Source organism: Pseudophryne corroboree, chromosome 3 (assembly GCF_028390025.1).
Source record: "Pseudophryne corroboree isolate aPseCor3 chromosome 3, aPseCor3.hap2, whole genome shotgun sequence".
Lineage (NCBI taxonomy): Eukaryota > Metazoa > Chordata > Amphibia > Anura > Myobatrachidae > Pseudophryne > Pseudophryne corroboree.
Genome location: NC_086446.1, coordinates 395,382,369 through 395,399,565, shown reverse-complemented (window position 1 = coordinate 395,399,565; position 17,197 = coordinate 395,382,369). Strand labels below are relative to the sequence as shown.

The following is a 17,197-nucleotide window of genomic DNA, read 5'->3' as shown; positions in this document are numbered from 1 at the left end:
TAGTCCTGACCCTGCCCTGCTCCACTTGTCCACATGTCCGTGGTTAAGTGGACATTGGGTACAACTGCATTTTTTAGGACACTGGTGAGTCTTTTTCTGACGTCCGTGTACATTCTCGGTATCGCCTGCCTAGAGAAGTGGAACCTAGATGGTATTTGGTAACGGGGACACACTACCTCAACAAATTGTCTAGTTCCCTGTGAACTAACGGCGGATACCGGACACACGTCTAACACCAACATAGTTGTCAAGGCCTCAGTTATCCGCTTTGCAACAGGATGACTGCTGTGATATTTCATCTTCCTCGCAAAGGACTGTTGGACAGTCAATTGCTTGGTGGAAGTAGTAAAAGTGGGCTTACGACTTCCCCTCTGGGATGACCATCGACTCCCAGCAGCAACAACAGCAGCGCCAGCAGCAGTAGGCGTTACACGCAAGGATGCATCGGAGGAATCCCAGGCAGGAGAGGACTCGTCAGAATTGCCAGTGACATGGCCTGCAGGACTATTGGCATTCCTGTGGAAGGAGGAAATTGACACTGAGGGAGTTGGTGGGGTGGTTTGCGTGAGCTTGGTTACAAGAGGAAGGGATTTACTGGTCAGTGGACTGCTTCCGCTGTCGCCCAAAGTTTTTGAACTTGTCACTGACTTATGATGAATGCGCTGCAGGTGACGTATAAGGGAGGATGTTCCGAGGTGGTTAACGTCCTTACCCCTACTTATTACAGCTTGACAAAGGCAACACACGGCTTGACAAATGTTGTCCGCATTTCTGGTGAAATACTTCCACACCGAAGAGCTGATTTTTTTTGTATTTTGACCAGGCATGTCAATGGCCCTATTCCTCCCACGGACAACAGGTGTCTCCCCGGGTGCCTGACTTAAACAAACCACCTCACCATCAGAATCCTCCTGGTCAATTTCCTCCCCAGCGCCAGCAACACCAATATCCTCCTCATCCTGGTGTACTTCAACACTGACATCTTCAATCTGACTATCAGGAACTGGACTGCGGGTGCTCCTTCCAGCACTTGCAGGGGGCGTGCAAATGGTGGAAGGCGCATGCTCTTCACGTCCAGTGTTGGGAAGGTCAGGCATCGCAACCGACACAATTGGACTCTCCTTGTGGATTTGGGATTTCGAAGAACGCACAGTTCTTTGCGGTGCTTTTGCCAGCTTGAGTCTTTTCAGTTTTCTAGCGAGAGGCTGAGTGCTTCCATCCTCATGTGAAGCTGAACCACTAGCCATGAACATAGGCCAGGGCCTCAGCCGTTCCTTGCCACTCCGTGTGGTAAATGGCATATTGGCAAGTTTACGCTTCTCCTCCGACAATTTTATTTTAGATTTTGGAGTCCTTTTTTTACTGATATTTGGTGTTTTGGATTTTACATGCTCTGTACTATGACATTGGGCATCGGCCTTGGCAGACGACGTTGCTGGCATTTCATCGTCTCGGCCATGACTAGTGGCAGCAGCTTCAGCACGAGGTGGAAGTGGATCTTGATCTTTCCCTAATTTTGGAACCTCAACATTTTTGTTCTCCATATTTTAATAGGCACAACTAAAAGGCACCTCAGGTAAACAATGGAGATGGATGGATACTAGTATACTTATGGATGGACCAGCGACTGCCGACACAGAGGTAGCTACAGCCGTGGACTACCGTACTGTGTCTGCTGCTAATATAGACTGGATGATAATGAGATGAAATTAATATATATATATATATATAATATCACTAGTACTGCAGCCGTACAGGTATATATATTTATTATGTAATGACTGATGACGGACCTGCTGGACACTGTCAGCTCAGCAGCACCGCAGACTGCTACAGTAAGCTACTATAGTAGTATGTATAAAGAAGAAGAAAGAAAAAAAAAAACACGGGTAGGTGGTATACAATTATGGATGGACCAGCGACTGCCGACACAGAGGTAGCTACAGCCGTGGACTACCGTACTGTGTCTGCTGCTAATATAGACTGGATGATAATGAGATGAAATTAATATATATATATATATATATATATATAATATCACTAGTACTGCAGCCGGACAGGTATATATATTTATTATGTAATGACTGATGACGGACCTGCTGGACACTGTCAGCTCAGCAGCACCGCAGACTGCTACAGTAAGCTACTATAGTAGTATGTATAAAGAAGAAGAAAGAAAAAAAAGAAAAAACACGGGTAGGTGGTATACAATTATGGATGGACCAGCGACTGCCGACACAGAGGTAGCTACAGCCGTGGACTACCGTACTGTGTCTGCTGCTAATATAGACTGGATGATAATGAGATGAAATTAATATATATATATATATATATATATATATATATATATATAATATCACTAGTACTGCAGCCGGACAGGTATATATATTTATTATGTAATGACTGATGACGGACCTGCTGGACACTGTCAGCTCAGCAGCACCGCAGACTGCTACAGTAAGCTACTATAGTAGTATGTATAAAGAAGAAGAAAGAAAAAAAAAAAAAACACGGGTAGGTGGTATACAATTATGGATGGACCAGCGACTGCCGACACAGAGGTAGCTACAGCCGTGGACTACCGTACTGTGTCTGCTGCTAATATAGACTGGATGATAAATGAGATGAAATTAATATATATATATATATATATAATATCACTAGTACTGCAGCCAGACAGGCATATATATTTATTATGTAATGACTGATGACGGACCTGCTGGACACTGTCAGCTCAGCAGCACCGCAGACTGCTACAGTAAGCTACTATAGTAGTATGTATAAAGAAGAAGAAAGAAAAAAAAAAAAAACACGGGTAGGTGGTATACAATTATGGATGGACCAGCGACTGCCGACACAGAGGTAGCTACAGCCGTGGACTACCGTACTGTGTCTGCTGCTAATATAGACTGGATGATAATGAGATGAAATTAATATATATATATATAATATCACTAGTACTGCAGCCGGACATGTATATATATTTATTATGTAATGACTGATGACGGACCTGCTGGACACTGTCAGCTCAGCAGCACCGCAGACTGCTACAGTAAGCTACTATAGTAGTATGTATAAAGAAGAAGAAAGAAAAAAAAAAAAACACGGGTAGGTGGTATACAATTATGGATGGACCAGCGACTGCCGACACAGAGGTAGCTACAGCCGTGGACTACCGTACTGTGTCTGCTGCTAATATAGACTGGATGATAATGAGATGAAATTATATATATATATATATATATATATATATATATATATATATATATATATAATATCACTAGTACTGCAGCCGGACAGGTATATATATTTATTATGTAATGACTGATGACGGACCTGCTGGACACTGTCAGCTCAGCAGCACCGCAGACTGCTACAGTAAGCTACTATAGTAGTATGTATAAAGAAGAAGAAAGAAAAATAAAAAAAAACACGGGTAGGTGGTATACAATTATGGATGGACCAGCGACTGCCGACACAGAGGTAGCTACAGCCGTGGACTACCGTACTGTGTCTGCTGCTAATATAGACTGGATGATAATGAGATGAAATTAATATATATATATATATATATATATATATATATATATAATATCACTAGTACTGCAGCCGGACAGGTATATATATTTATTATGTAATGACTGATGACGGACCTGCTGGACACTGTCAGCTCAGCAGCACCGCAGACTGCTACAGTAAGTTACTATAGTAGTATGTATAAAGAAGAAGAAAGAAAAAAAAAAAAACACGGGTAGGTGGTATACAATATTATATATATATATTATATACAATTTTATATATATATATATATATATATATATATATTAAACTGGTGGTGATTATTAAACTGGTGGTCAGGTCACTGGTCACACTATCAGCAACTTGCAAGTAGTACTCCTAAGCAGACAATCACAATATATATTATACTGGTGGTCAGTGTGGTCACAATGGCAGTGTGGCACTCTGGCAGCAAAAGTGTGCACTGTACGTTATATGTAGTACTCCTGAGTCCTGCTCTCAGACTCTAACTGCTCCCCACTGTCAGTGTCTCCCCCACAAGTCAGATATACATTATACAGTCACACTATCTATCACTTCAGCAAGTAGTAGTACTCCTCCTAATGCTCCCCAAAATTACTACTGTGTCTCTCTCTACTCTAGTCTCACTCTCTTCTTCTCTTCTCTATAAACGGAGAGGACGCCAGCCACGTCCTCTCCCTATGAATCTCAATGCACGTGTGAAAATGGCGGCGACGCGCGGCTCCTTATATAGAATCCGAGTCTCGCGATAGAATCCGAGCCTCGCGAGAATCCGACAGCGGGATGATGACGTTCGGGCGCGCTCGGGTTAACCGAGCAAGGCGGGAAGATCCGAGTCGCTCGGACCCGTGTAAAAAAACATGAAGTTCGGGCGGGTTCGATTTCCGAGGAACCGAACCCGCTCATCTCTAGTCTTAACTCTCCTATGTGAGGGGGGAATTCCTAATAATCAACTCATCCCTCAGCAGCGGCAGCAGCACTCCAGAGAACATACACCAGAGACAGTTACTTACAGCAACGTTACTTTCAGCGCCCTGAAGCACTGTTATCAAGCATAAAAACATAGTGACATTATACTTACATAAATAGCATTCCCACCACCGATCAGGACAGCACGCCAGCACTCCAGCTCCTGCTTCCGGTCATGATTGCCCTGGTGCCTGGAGATGACGTCAGCGCCGACCAAAACACCAAAGCATAGCTACAAAGAAACACATCAAAACACATATACAAAACAATCCCTTGATACCATTAATAAGAGCAGGTACCAACAGCATAAATGCAAACATATAAAACAACAACAACAATGAATGCGGCATCAGAGGATTACTGGAGGTACATATCCTAAATATGATTAGTTCTGAGGTATAAACAAACATTGTGTATAGTAACAACCCCACTAAAGGCTAAAGGTTGGGTCTACCAACTGTTACTTACAGTATAACTGCACTTGCTTGCTTCATAGTACAAACATTCAATTAAGTAAACTCACTTCCCACAAGTTATATAAAAGACTTATTTATGAAAGACTTTTTTAGATACAAAAGATATAACGCTATCCCTATTTGCAGGGGCTATAAACCCAATATCACAAAGATATACCCAGGGTCAGACTGGGGCATGTAGGGCCCACCGGGGGAATGCAGTGGTAGGGGCCCGTGTTTAGGGGTGTGTCCAGTCTGCAGAAGGGGTGTGGCCTGCCACATCATTGGTTTGACTAACCATTAGAGAGTGCAACGTCTGGGCCCCTTCATAAATATATACAGTAAATTCAGCTGCTGCATGCATGATAATGTACCAGATTAGTAACAGCAATGCACTGTAGAAAATACACCATAGTCCAGTCTATGGTAACATATATATGATGTATAATTCAAGTGCACAGTCTAGAACCTGATCCTTAGAGCAGGAGGTGGGCCCCCCAGGCAGTGGGGCCCACCGGTGATTTCCCCTGTACCCCTGTGGGCCAGTCCAAGCCTGGTGATAATGTCGATATTATCTTAAACCATAAAGCTATACCTCTAGATACACTTTTACCGTGGAGCTGCTATGGCCGCTAGACTGAATACACGCGCTACGCACTTTGTACGCTATTTGCGTACAGAGTCCCGTGCGTGGTATGTACTTGGCGTACACACGCCGCGCTGAGTGTACAGAGTACGCACAGCGCGCGCACACACAATTGATAACCTTTAAACCTTATTCGTAATGCAATGCAATGTTATTCTTACACTCTAAACCATGTGCCGCAAAGCACTGTAATGATGTTATACTTTAAACCTTAAGTAGCGCTGGCGGTATAAAGTACCCGCAGTGCGTACACCTTATCAATACTTATAAACCTTATACAGTTAAATACGCTTTAAACCCTTGCAGGAAAGTGAGGACACAACACCGATATGTAGTTGAACCACAGGGTTCTAAGGCCACAGTGGATTATTTCAAAAGGTAAAACAGTACAAATTATACACTACAGGCTAACAAGATAAAATCTAAAACAGAATAATGGCTACAGAAAATGTACATACGTGAGAATGTTCGCAAGCGCAACCTGGACCAGTCCTCCGCTTATGAGGTAGAAAGCGTTCAGAGTCTTCTGACCGGCCAGGCAACAACGGGCTTTTTATACACAACTTACATACACAATACAATGGTCACTGTAATCTCATTGTCCATTGGACACAGAGATGTATCTTTACATTACATGAGAGGTCATAGGTTGATTTGAAAAGGTGGGTGATGTCTTTCTCAACTGCTCTTGTGGGTGGTATCCTCTGGATTCCCGCCACATACATAATATACAGTAAATACAGTTCATATCTATATTCTACTTCTGCACATAACTATACGCTGGAACATGTGATCTTTCTCTAACCAACACCGGAATGTTACCCTTAAAATACCCTACAGCTGGATACTGTTACGACCCGGATGCTCAGGACTGGAGAGATCTTATACAGTAGTCCAGAGCAGCAGGACGTAATGCTGGGAAAGGGAAACGGAATGAGAAATGTTACTACCTGGAGGCTCAGGACTGGAGAGATCTTATACAGTAGTCCAGAGCGGCAGGAAGGGAAACGGAATGGGAATAGCCCCTGGCACCCTACCTCCGTTGTTTTACCCGTGCTGTCAATTCACTCTTGCGAGACTATGGTTTCTTGGGCCCATGGCAGCCGCGTTTGAAGGGCGGATTAAGTCTGCCCAACTCCGATGCCCCCTCAGGTCTTAAGGAGAGACAAAGAGTGAACTGAGACAGGGTAATAACAAGGGGCCCTCTAACTGAAACAACAAGGCCAGGGGCTACTGGCTAACCTAAAACAAAAAGTATGCGCGGCTTGCCGCCAAGGAAAAGGACAACCAAAGATACCACTTGTCCACTCCCCTACCGCCGAGCTCCGGGGAGGACAATGGAAGCGGAAACCTCCGCAATGCTCCAGTACAAACAAAACAATACTAAAGCGGCCTAGGCCGCAACACGCGGCAAGGCCGCCACTCACGAAACCCGGGTGAGAACCCCAACCGACTGCCACAGGTAAATGAGGACCAGAAGGATTCCCAGGACCGGGTAACGAACTCCAAGATACAGGAACTCAGGGAGCAGGACGGACCGGATACGACAGACCAAGAACAGACATTCACCAAACATGAGCAGCATGCAGGAAGCTATCACCGGCGTTAGAGTGAGGCACTGAGGAGGCATATAACAGGGAACCCTCCAATAGAAACACAAAGGCTAATGAACAAATGCCGTGCAGCTGCTTTGCTGCACGAGCAGGGGAAAACAGGTGAATGCTGATTAGTGCAACGGGGAACGCGGTCCGCCTGTGGCGTCCCCGTTGCTAAGGACCCGGCGGCCCTGCACGCACGGCGTCCTAGCGTTGCCAGGGAGCCGGCGGCTTGCGCGCGCCTAGTGTCCCGGCGTTGCTAGGCGCCGTACAGAAGAAACAAGAAGAGAGGCGCGGCGCCCGTGACCGCTGCTCTGTCAGCGAGCGGGTGCACCGCCGTGCCTAACAGTACCCCCCCCCCCTTGAGGAGGGGTTACAGAACCACTAAAGCCGGGTTTCTGAGGAAACTCCTGAAAAAATACCCTCTTAAGTCTTGAAGCATGTAAATCTTTATCCAACACCCAAGACCTTTCTTCAGGGCCATAGCCTTTCCAGTGGACCAAAAAATAAAGTCGGCCCCGAGACATCTTAGAATCTAAAACCTTCTCCACCAAGTACTCCTGCTGCCCCTGCACATTCACCGGAAGTCTACTCCGGGAAGCCCTCCGAAGAAATCTCCTGGAGTAAAAATACTGTTTCAGAAGGGAACAGTGAAACGTATTGCCAATCTTTAGTGATCTCGGTAAACGTAATCGAAAAGCAACTGGGTTGACCTTTTTAATGATAAGGAACGGTCCAATAAATTTGGGTCCTAATCTAGCCGAGGGCTGTCGGAGCCTGATGTTGCAGGTTGACAACCACACCTTATCTCCCACCTTAAACGTGCATGGGCGCCGGGACCTGTCCGAAAAAATCTTTTCTCGGAAGGCAGCCTTCTTGAGGGCAAGGTGAACTTTTCTCCAAATAATTCTAAGACGGGAAGTTAAGGTCAACGAAGAGACTGGAACACGAGGGTAAAAAAATTTGCTCTAGGATGGAAACCCAACACTGAAAAGAACGGAGACTCCTTGGTGGAGGAATGACAAGAGTTATTATAAGCAAACTCAGCCAACGGCAGAAATTCAGACCAATCATTCTGAAGTTTGGCCGAATATAACCGTAAGTACTGTTTTAATGACTGATTTACACGTTCAGTTTGTCCATTAGACTGGGGATGATATCCAGATGTTAAAGAAAGTTTCATATTCAATGAGGCACAAAAACGTTTCCAGAATCGTGCGATGAATTGCGGACCCCGATCAGAGACAATATCCGTGGGTAAACCATGGAGCCTGAACACATGGCGGAGGAACAAAACTGCTAACCCTTGAGCAGAGGGTAACCGGGGGAGAGCAATGAAATGAGACATTTTACTAAAACGGTCTACCACCACCCAAATGACTCGAAGTCCCGCAGAAAGAGGAAGGTCCACCACGAAATCCATGGATATATGTGACCATGGCCTGAGAGGAATGGCTAGAGGCATGAGTTGCCCGACTGGCAACGCTCGATCAACCTTGAACTGAGCACAAACCTGACAGGAACGGACAAATTCTTTAACATCTTTAGAGAGACTAGGCCACCACACCGAACGAGATACTAGTTCCAAGGTCTTAGTGATACCTGGATGACCAGACACTTTGTTGTCATGGAACTCAGCTAGAACAGAGCCTCTCAGAAATTCAGGGACAAAAAGACGATCAGCAGGAGTAGCTTTGGGAGCCTGCTGTTGAAGCTGGACCAGCTGTGTAAACAAATCCTGTGTGAGGGCTGCCCGGATGATAGATGATGGAACAATGGGGGTGGTGGCAGGATGGTTATTGTGAACTGGAAGAAAACAACGTGACAGGGCGTCAGCTTTCGTATTCTTGGAACCGGGCCTGAAGGTGATAATAAACCTGAAACGAGTGAAAAACAATGCCCAACGTGCCTGCCGAGCATTAAGTCGTTTAGCTGACTCTATATATTGCAGGTTCTTATGGTCAGTAAACACTGTAATGGTATGCCTAGCACCTTCCAGCCAATGCCTCCATTCCTCGAAAGCCCATTTAACTGCCAACAATTCTCGATTACCAACATCATAGTTGGATTCTGCGGAAGAGAATTTCCTGGACATGAAGGCACAAGGGTGTAACTCCTGAGACTCCGGATCTTCCTGAGAAAGGATAGCCCCCACTCCAACCTCTGAGGCATCTACCTCGACTATAAAGGGGAGCTCCGGGTTAGGATGTCTGAGAATAGGAGCCGAGACAAAGGCCTGCTTCAAGGCCAGAAAGGCAGACTCAGCTTCTGGCGACCAATTGGAAGGGTCTGCTCCTTTTTTAGTCAAGGCTACAATTGGAGCGACCAAATCAGAAAAGGCATGAATGAAACGCCTATAATAATTTGCAAACCCTAAAAAGCGCTGAATTGCTTTTAAATTCGTGGGTTGCGCCCAATTAAGGATGGCCTGGAGTTTTTTTGGTTCCATATAAAACCCCTGGGGAGAAATAATATACCCCAAAAAAGACACTTCCGTGATGTGGAAATCACATTTCTCAAGTTTAGCATATAAACGATTCTCCCGTAGCTTTTGAAGAACCAGACGCACATGGGAAACATGTTGTTCCAAAGACTCGGAGTAGATCAAGATGTCGTCTAAATAAACGACTACAAACTTCCCAAGAAAGTCACGAAGCACATCATTAATAAGGTCTTGAAATACCGCAGGCGCATTAGACAGCCCAAATGGCATCACCAGGTATTCATAATGACCTGACTGAGTGCTGAAAGCCGTCTTCCACTCATCCCCAGATCTTATTCGGATGAGGTTATAAGCTCCTCTAAGATCGATCTTAGAGAAGATGACGGCAGAGCGTAACTGATCAAAGAGCACTGAAATTAATTGCAAGGGATAGGTGTTCTTAACAGAAATTTTATTCAGAGCCCGAAAGTCAATACATGGTCTGAGCGACCCATCTGTTTTCTCAGCAAAAAAGAACCCTGCACTCAATGGAGACTTTGAGGGCCTAATGAAACCTTTTTTCAGGCTCTCCTGAATGTAATTATCCATAGCCGTGGTTTCTGGCCCAGACAGGGCATATAATCTCCCCTTAGGTAAAGTGGCATCTGGAATTAAGTCAATAGCACAATCATAGGACCGATGGGGAGGCAGAACGTCCGCGTTTCCTTTGGAAAAAACATCGGCAAAATCCTGATATTCCAAAGGAATAGATTCTGGGGTAACAGCCGCAACCCGAACTGGATGGGAAATACACTCCTTGCAACAAAAAGGACCCCATTGGGAAATCTCCCCAGACCGCCAATCTATGGTGGGATTATGAAAGGCAAGCCAGGGGTGACCCAAAACTACTGGAACTGCCGGACAATGTGTAAGGTAAAATTCTATTTCTTCTGAATGTAGGGCCCCCACTGTCAGCAATACTGGAGGTGTGCGGTGAGTAATAACCCCATTGGAAAGCGGACCCCCATCCAAGCCGTGCATGGTGATACATCTATCTAAGGGTATCTGTGGAACGCCTAAAGCCTTAGCCCAAGCTAAATCCATAAAATGTCCTGCAGCTCCACTGTCGACGAAGGCCGACACCAACGAACTGAGGCTGCCAAAGGAAATCTTTACCGGAACTAATAAAGAATCTTTAGAGGAGATTAACTGCAGACCTAAGTGAACCCCCTCACCATTCACTTGGTCAAAGCGTTTTCCGATTTATTCGGGCAACTACGTGCGATATGTCCCTTGCCACCACAATACAAACAGAGATCAGATTTTAACCTTCTGGTCCTTTCCTCTGGGGACAGCCGGGAGAAACCCATCTGCATGGGCTCCTCAACGTCCTCAGGAAAAGTGTATACACATGGACTAGGCCTAAAAGTTGTTCCTCTTTCAGCCCTCCGCTCTCGGAGACGACGATCAATTTTAATGGCAAGCTCCATGAGTTTGTCTAGAGTCTCAGGAGCGGGGTACTGAAGGAGACTGTCTTTAATAATTTCAGACAAACCGAGGCGAAACTGACTGCGTAAGTCCGGGTCATTCCAGCCACAGTCGTTCGACCAACGGCGAAACTCAGTACAATATGCTTCTGCTGGACCTTTCCCTTGCTTTAGAGCACGCAGATGGCTCTCAGCTGATGCATCTCTATCAGGGTCATCATACAAAAGGCCTAAGGATTTAAAAAAGGCGTCTACTGATAGCAAGGCAGCATCATCTGATTTTAGCCCAAAAGCCCAGGTCTGTGGATCACCTTGGAGTAAAGATATGACAATCCCGACCCGTTGGAACTCAGTACCGGAAGAACAAGGCTTTAAACGAAAATAAAGCTTACAAGCTTCTTTAAAATTAAAAAAATCCTTCCGACTACCCAAAAATCGATCAGTTAAATGCACCTTCGGTTCAAGAACCACACTCGGGGAGGCTCGCAAAAGATCTTCCTGCGATCTCACCCGAAGAGAAAGATCCTGAACCATCTGAGTTAACTCCTGAATCTGGTTGGCCAAAAGCTGACTGGGATTTGGACCTAACCCTGCTGGATTCATGAGGACAAATTTCTAGGCCCACCAATACAAAAAATAAAACCCTTTTTTTTTTTTAATATGGGCCGGTGATAATGTTACGACCCGGATGCTCAGGACTGGAGAGATCTTATACAGTAGTCCAGAGCAGCAGGACGTAATGCTGGGAAAGGGAAACGGAATGGGAAATGTTACTACCTGGAGGCTCAGGACTGGAGAGATCTTATACAGTAGTCCAGAGCGGCAGGATGTAATGCAGGGAAAAGGGAAACGGAATGGGAATAGCCCCTGGCACCCTACCTCCGTTGTTTTACCCGTGCTGTCAATTCACTCTTGCGAGACTATGGTTTCTTGGGCCCATGGCAGCCACGTTTGAAGGGCGGATTAAGTCTGCCCAACTCCGATGCCCCCTCAGGTCTTAAGGAGAGACAAAGAGTGAACTGAGACAGGGTAATAACAAGGGGCCCTCTAACTGAAACAACAAGGCCAGGGGCTACTGGCTAACCTAAAACAAAAAGTATGCGCGGCTTGCCGCCAAGGAAAAGGACAACCAAAGATACCACTTGTCCACTCCCCTACACGGCACCGCCGAGCTCCGGGGAGGACAATGGAAGCGGAAACCTCCGCAATGCTCCAGTACAAACAAAACAATACTAAAGCGGCCTAGGCCGCAACACGCGGCAAGGCCGCCACTCACGAAACCCGGGTGAGAACCCCAACCGACTGCCACAGGTAAATGAGGACCAGAAGGATTCCCAGGACCGGGTAACGAACTCCAAGATACAGGAACTCAGGGAGCAGGACGGACCGGATACGACAGACCAAGAACAGACGTTCACCAAACATGAGCAGCATGCAGGAAGCTATCACCGGCGTTAGTGTGAGGCACTGAGGAGGCATATAACAGGGAACCCTCCAATAGAAACACAAAGGCTAATGAACAAATGCCGTGCAGCTGCTTTGCTGCACGAGCAGGGGAAAACAGGTGAATGCTGATTAGTGCAACGGGGAACGCGGTCCGCCTGTGGCGTCCCCGTTGCTAAGGACCCGGTGGCCCTGCACGCACGGCGTCCTGGCGTTGCCAGGGAGCCGGTGGCTTGCGCGCGCCTAGCGTCCCGGCGTTGCTAGGCGCCGTGCAGAAGAAACAAGAAGAGAGGCGCGGCGCCCGTGACCGCTGCTCTGTCAGCGAGCGGGCGCACCGCCGCGCCTAACAGTACCCCCCCCCCCTTAAGGAGGGGTTACAAAACCACTAAAGCCGGATTTCTGAGGAAACTCCTGAAAAAATACCCTCTTAAGTCTTGAAGCATGTAAATCTTTATCCAACACCCAAGACCTTTCTTCAGGGCCATAGCCTTTCCAGTGGACCAAAAAATAAAGTCGGCCCCGAGACATCTTAGAATCTAAAACCTTCTCCACCAAGTACTCCTGCTGCCTAACAGATACTAGACATCACCTTCTAACCTTAGACTGACCCATCCTATCATGCAAAGGCGAATCCCTTAGTCCTGGAACTGTTTAAACTGTTGATACTCGCTGATGTGGTGCAAGGGAGCTATATCTAAAATGTACACTATTTGGGTTAAATATGTAATGTTCTAATAACCCTCTATGCGCTCACAAACTCCGCCGTAAATACCCATAGCACGCGCAGGAACGCGGGAGCGATCATACGCAAATTGCGGATATGTGCACGCACGGCGAAGTAAGTGCACGCGCAGCGGGCATGTGCATGGGGTTAGTACATTGTGTATGCATTACAATATTTTTCGACTTTGACACTGGATATACCTAACCTCACAAAAAGCAATTCAACCCTAATGACTCATTCAGACCATGACTCAACATCTATCGCCACCCCGAACATGATCAATGATACGGTATCTTAATGTAATCAGGCTATGTTTAGCCAAGGCAAAATGCCTGACTACCGGTTGCTCACTAGATCATGAAGCCAGTGCTAGATGGATGGCATACAGATGTTGGGCCATGCGGACTTTAAACTAGCAACCGGCTTTGCCCACATACATTTTGGCACAGGGACATGTGATGGTGTAAACAACAAATTGACTTGTACAGGTCAAGAAATGGCGTATGAAAAAATTAGCTCCTGAATAAGAATGAAAAAAGACTAAATCTGTAAAAAGCCACAAGTAGTACAATTAGGGCATTTAAAACACCCTTTACGTTGTTGTCCCAAAAACAATTAAGATTTAGGTTTACACAGATTAGTAGTATCTGTACGGACTGCATAGTCCTTTATGTTCTTCCCCCTACGATAACAGGACATTAGCGGGGTCTCTTGCAAAGGTAAATCCTTATCTGAAGACAACACTGGCCACAATCACTTGGCCTCCCGGTTAATAGACACACTCATATGATTATATTTATTTACCCAAATGAGTCGATGCTTCTTGTTTTTAGATTGTCTGACTGTCAATAATTGATGTTGTGGGACAGACAAAGCTTTCCTTTTCTGAATATCAAGATTAAAAACACTGTATCCTCTCTCAATACATTTTTGATACATAACGTAAACTTGATGCAAACCGTCTTCTCTATTACTATATACTCTAAGAGCCCTTAGAAACTGTGAATAGGGGAGCGCGTCCTTTAAAGGACGAGGATGTGCACTCGAGGCCAGCAACAAGTTGTCTGCCAGGCTGCTCCTCCTCCCTCAATGTAATGCCTTCCCTCGCTCCATTCAACTTTCATCCAGCCTAACAACTTTAAAGCATGCCCTTAAAACTCACTTTATCCTTATTACTGTATACCATCCTTTTGCAGCCTCTTCCCTCTGCTCCCCATTGTATATACCCATATCACCTATAGATTGTAAGCTCATATGAGCAGGGTCCTCTCCCCTTTATCTTCCTTACACAATGCACACTGTATTATGTAGCTATAGTATTTCTGTGCTCATTATGTGTCTTGTTTTTCCCCTTGTATGGAGTACGGAACCCTGGTGATGCCTCATAAAAACGGATGATAATGATAATAATGAATTCATAATACAATACAGCAGCTCCTATACATATATATTTCTGAGAACATGGCACTTTTATTTTACGTTAGCCAATGGAAAGTATGGCAAAGGAATTAAAGCTACCCAGGGTGATGCATTAGATAATCCTCAGTGGAATGCCAATGATCAAATATTCTGACGTTTTAAAGTGGCAGATTAAATTCTAACAATTTCCATTGCCAAACCCTAACAATTTCCATTCTGTAATCCATGTTCTGTTTTACTTAAATAGCACAGTCTGACCACAGGCATTCATACAGGGTGGGTATCCACAGCTTCATACATTCTAGCTGCATCTCAAGAAACATGTCAGTCGCCCACACAAATGCCAAGCAAGACTGAACTGTTTTGTAGTATTAAAGTATTATGTTATTATTTATTTTTAGAAATATACTGTAATTCAATTTCTTAGTTGAAAGTCAAAAATACTACAAAGTTGCATGTTTTACCTGATTTTTTTGTGTTTTGTTTTTGTAACCTGTTAATGAAAACCAGGAGAGCTCCCAGAAATTGAGGAGTAAGTATGACATTTCATTACCATGAAGGTCTGATAGTGGAGCTGTGAGGGAGCACATCAATGGGGGATGCAGTTACAATGCAAGCATTCAGGATCCCGACGTTCAGGATACTGACGCCAAAATCCTGCAACCGACTATGCCGCCAGCCGGAAACCCGGCGCACTAGGGCTATTCCCGCTAGTGGGTGTCCACGATACTTATAGAGTGGGAATAGATCCTTTGGTGGGTGCAGCGAGCCACCGAGCCCACAGTGTGGAGACCGCAGCAAGCCCACAAGAGGACTCTTAGCACTCGCCCCGCTGCCGGCATTCTGGCTGGCGCTAAGCTGCTGTTGGGATATTAACAGCCGGCATCCTGCCTCCGGGATAACATATGTAATCCCATCAATGGTGTTAATAATTATGTCTTTACTAATTCAGGCTGTAGAAAAAGGATCCTGAGATCAATAACACTTCTGTAATGACTGCTACAAGGGTTCCTTATTAAGGTTCCCAAATATTGACATGATTATATCTGACTGCAAAACTCAAATACTTGCACAATTCAATCCCAGAATTGCCGAGTCACATTACCAGGACTGGAGGCTTGGAGTCTTGCTTGGCATATGTGTATGACATACCACATGCAGGCCATTGCTATTAAATACATTTATATTAGCTTTATTAGTATACAAATATGAGATACCTGCTATAAGATAAGAACACACCCATGTCATATTTCTTTTGGTGTATTTTGCATATATTCCTGTTTTACATCCGCACCCATACCCTCTTTTCTATATATATTCTATTGGGTTGATTGGGAGAATTCAAGACAGTATATACTGGGACTGACAGAGGTAAAAACAAAGCTGAGGAATTTCATTTAGGTGCAAATTTCCACTCGGCCATGGCAGCCGAATTTGCACCTAAATCCAATGTTATTGCATAATGCTCACTAAGGACACAATAACATGACTGAGATAAATCAATCCTGATAAAAATCAGCTGTTTTTACTTTCAAATTGAATTGTAATGCAATGTAAAGACTAATAAACCCCTAAAGGAAATTACTGGCAGAGTTGCATGACCTGTATAACAGGAACCCGTTATACAGGTTATGGGACTTGTCATGATGCCACTTCCGGTACATACACAATCCCATGAAGAGAAGACAGTAATGTGCCTTTGTTGAATTGCTGACAGCAATGGATGAACCCAATCTAGAAACTATTTTTCTGTGTTATGAAACTCATCCTGATTACCAACATTAGTATTTTATTAATAAGCAATGACATAAGCCTTACACTTGTGTCCAACCCTAGAAGAGTCCCAATATATACAGGTGGGATACAGTTATGTGACCGGCGGTCAGGAGACCGCTGTCATATTACCGGCCCCTGATCCCGTCCGCTCATGATCCCGACGGTCGTCATGCCGGCCAACAGGGACTATTCCCACTCGTGGGTGTCCATGACACCCATAGAGTGGGGATAGAACTGCGGCCGCCACGGAGCTCGCAAGGGGCTTGCTGCACTCGCCCCAAAAACTCGCCGCCGGGATCCAGCTGTCGGGATGCTGACCGGTGGGCTCCTGACCCATACAGGTCTGTAGCTTAGTTGCAGCTTTTCATAAACGTCACAGGCTGTTTTGAGACATATTAATAATGAATGTGTTGTGAATGCACAAAACCTGTGTTTACAAGTATAGTATATTAGTACATTAGTTTCATTTGACTTTGTTTTGAATACCTCAGACTTCTAAGATTAATCAGTGTTTTTAATTTATTACGTTTTTTTTATGTTATTCCTACACTGTTTAGGTACGGGATGTCTGAGATTGGAATTACTCTTAAAAGCCAATCAAATCCATTTTTTATTAAAAGCTGCAGGAATGTCAGCTAATCTGAATTATGCTTAGAATGCAGGCCTGTTGCTAAGAATTCCTTCTCAGGTTACTACAATTATTGCGTATGATTGTATTTTT

The 17,197-nt window shown here is 45.0% G+C and overlaps 1 long non-coding RNA gene across 1 annotated transcript in view; it reads right to left on the bottom strand.

Annotated features, from left to right (window-relative positions):
- The window catches only part of LOC135055720 (uncharacterized), a 114,070-nt gene that overhangs the window by 15,027 nt on the left and 81,846 nt on the right, over positions 1-17,197 (bottom strand). The window contains exon 2 of the long non-coding RNA XR_010243796.1: positions 4,622-4,741. This is a non-coding gene — a long non-coding RNA (uncharacterized LOC135055720). The remainder of the gene's footprint in view (positions 1-4,621; positions 4,742-17,197) is intronic.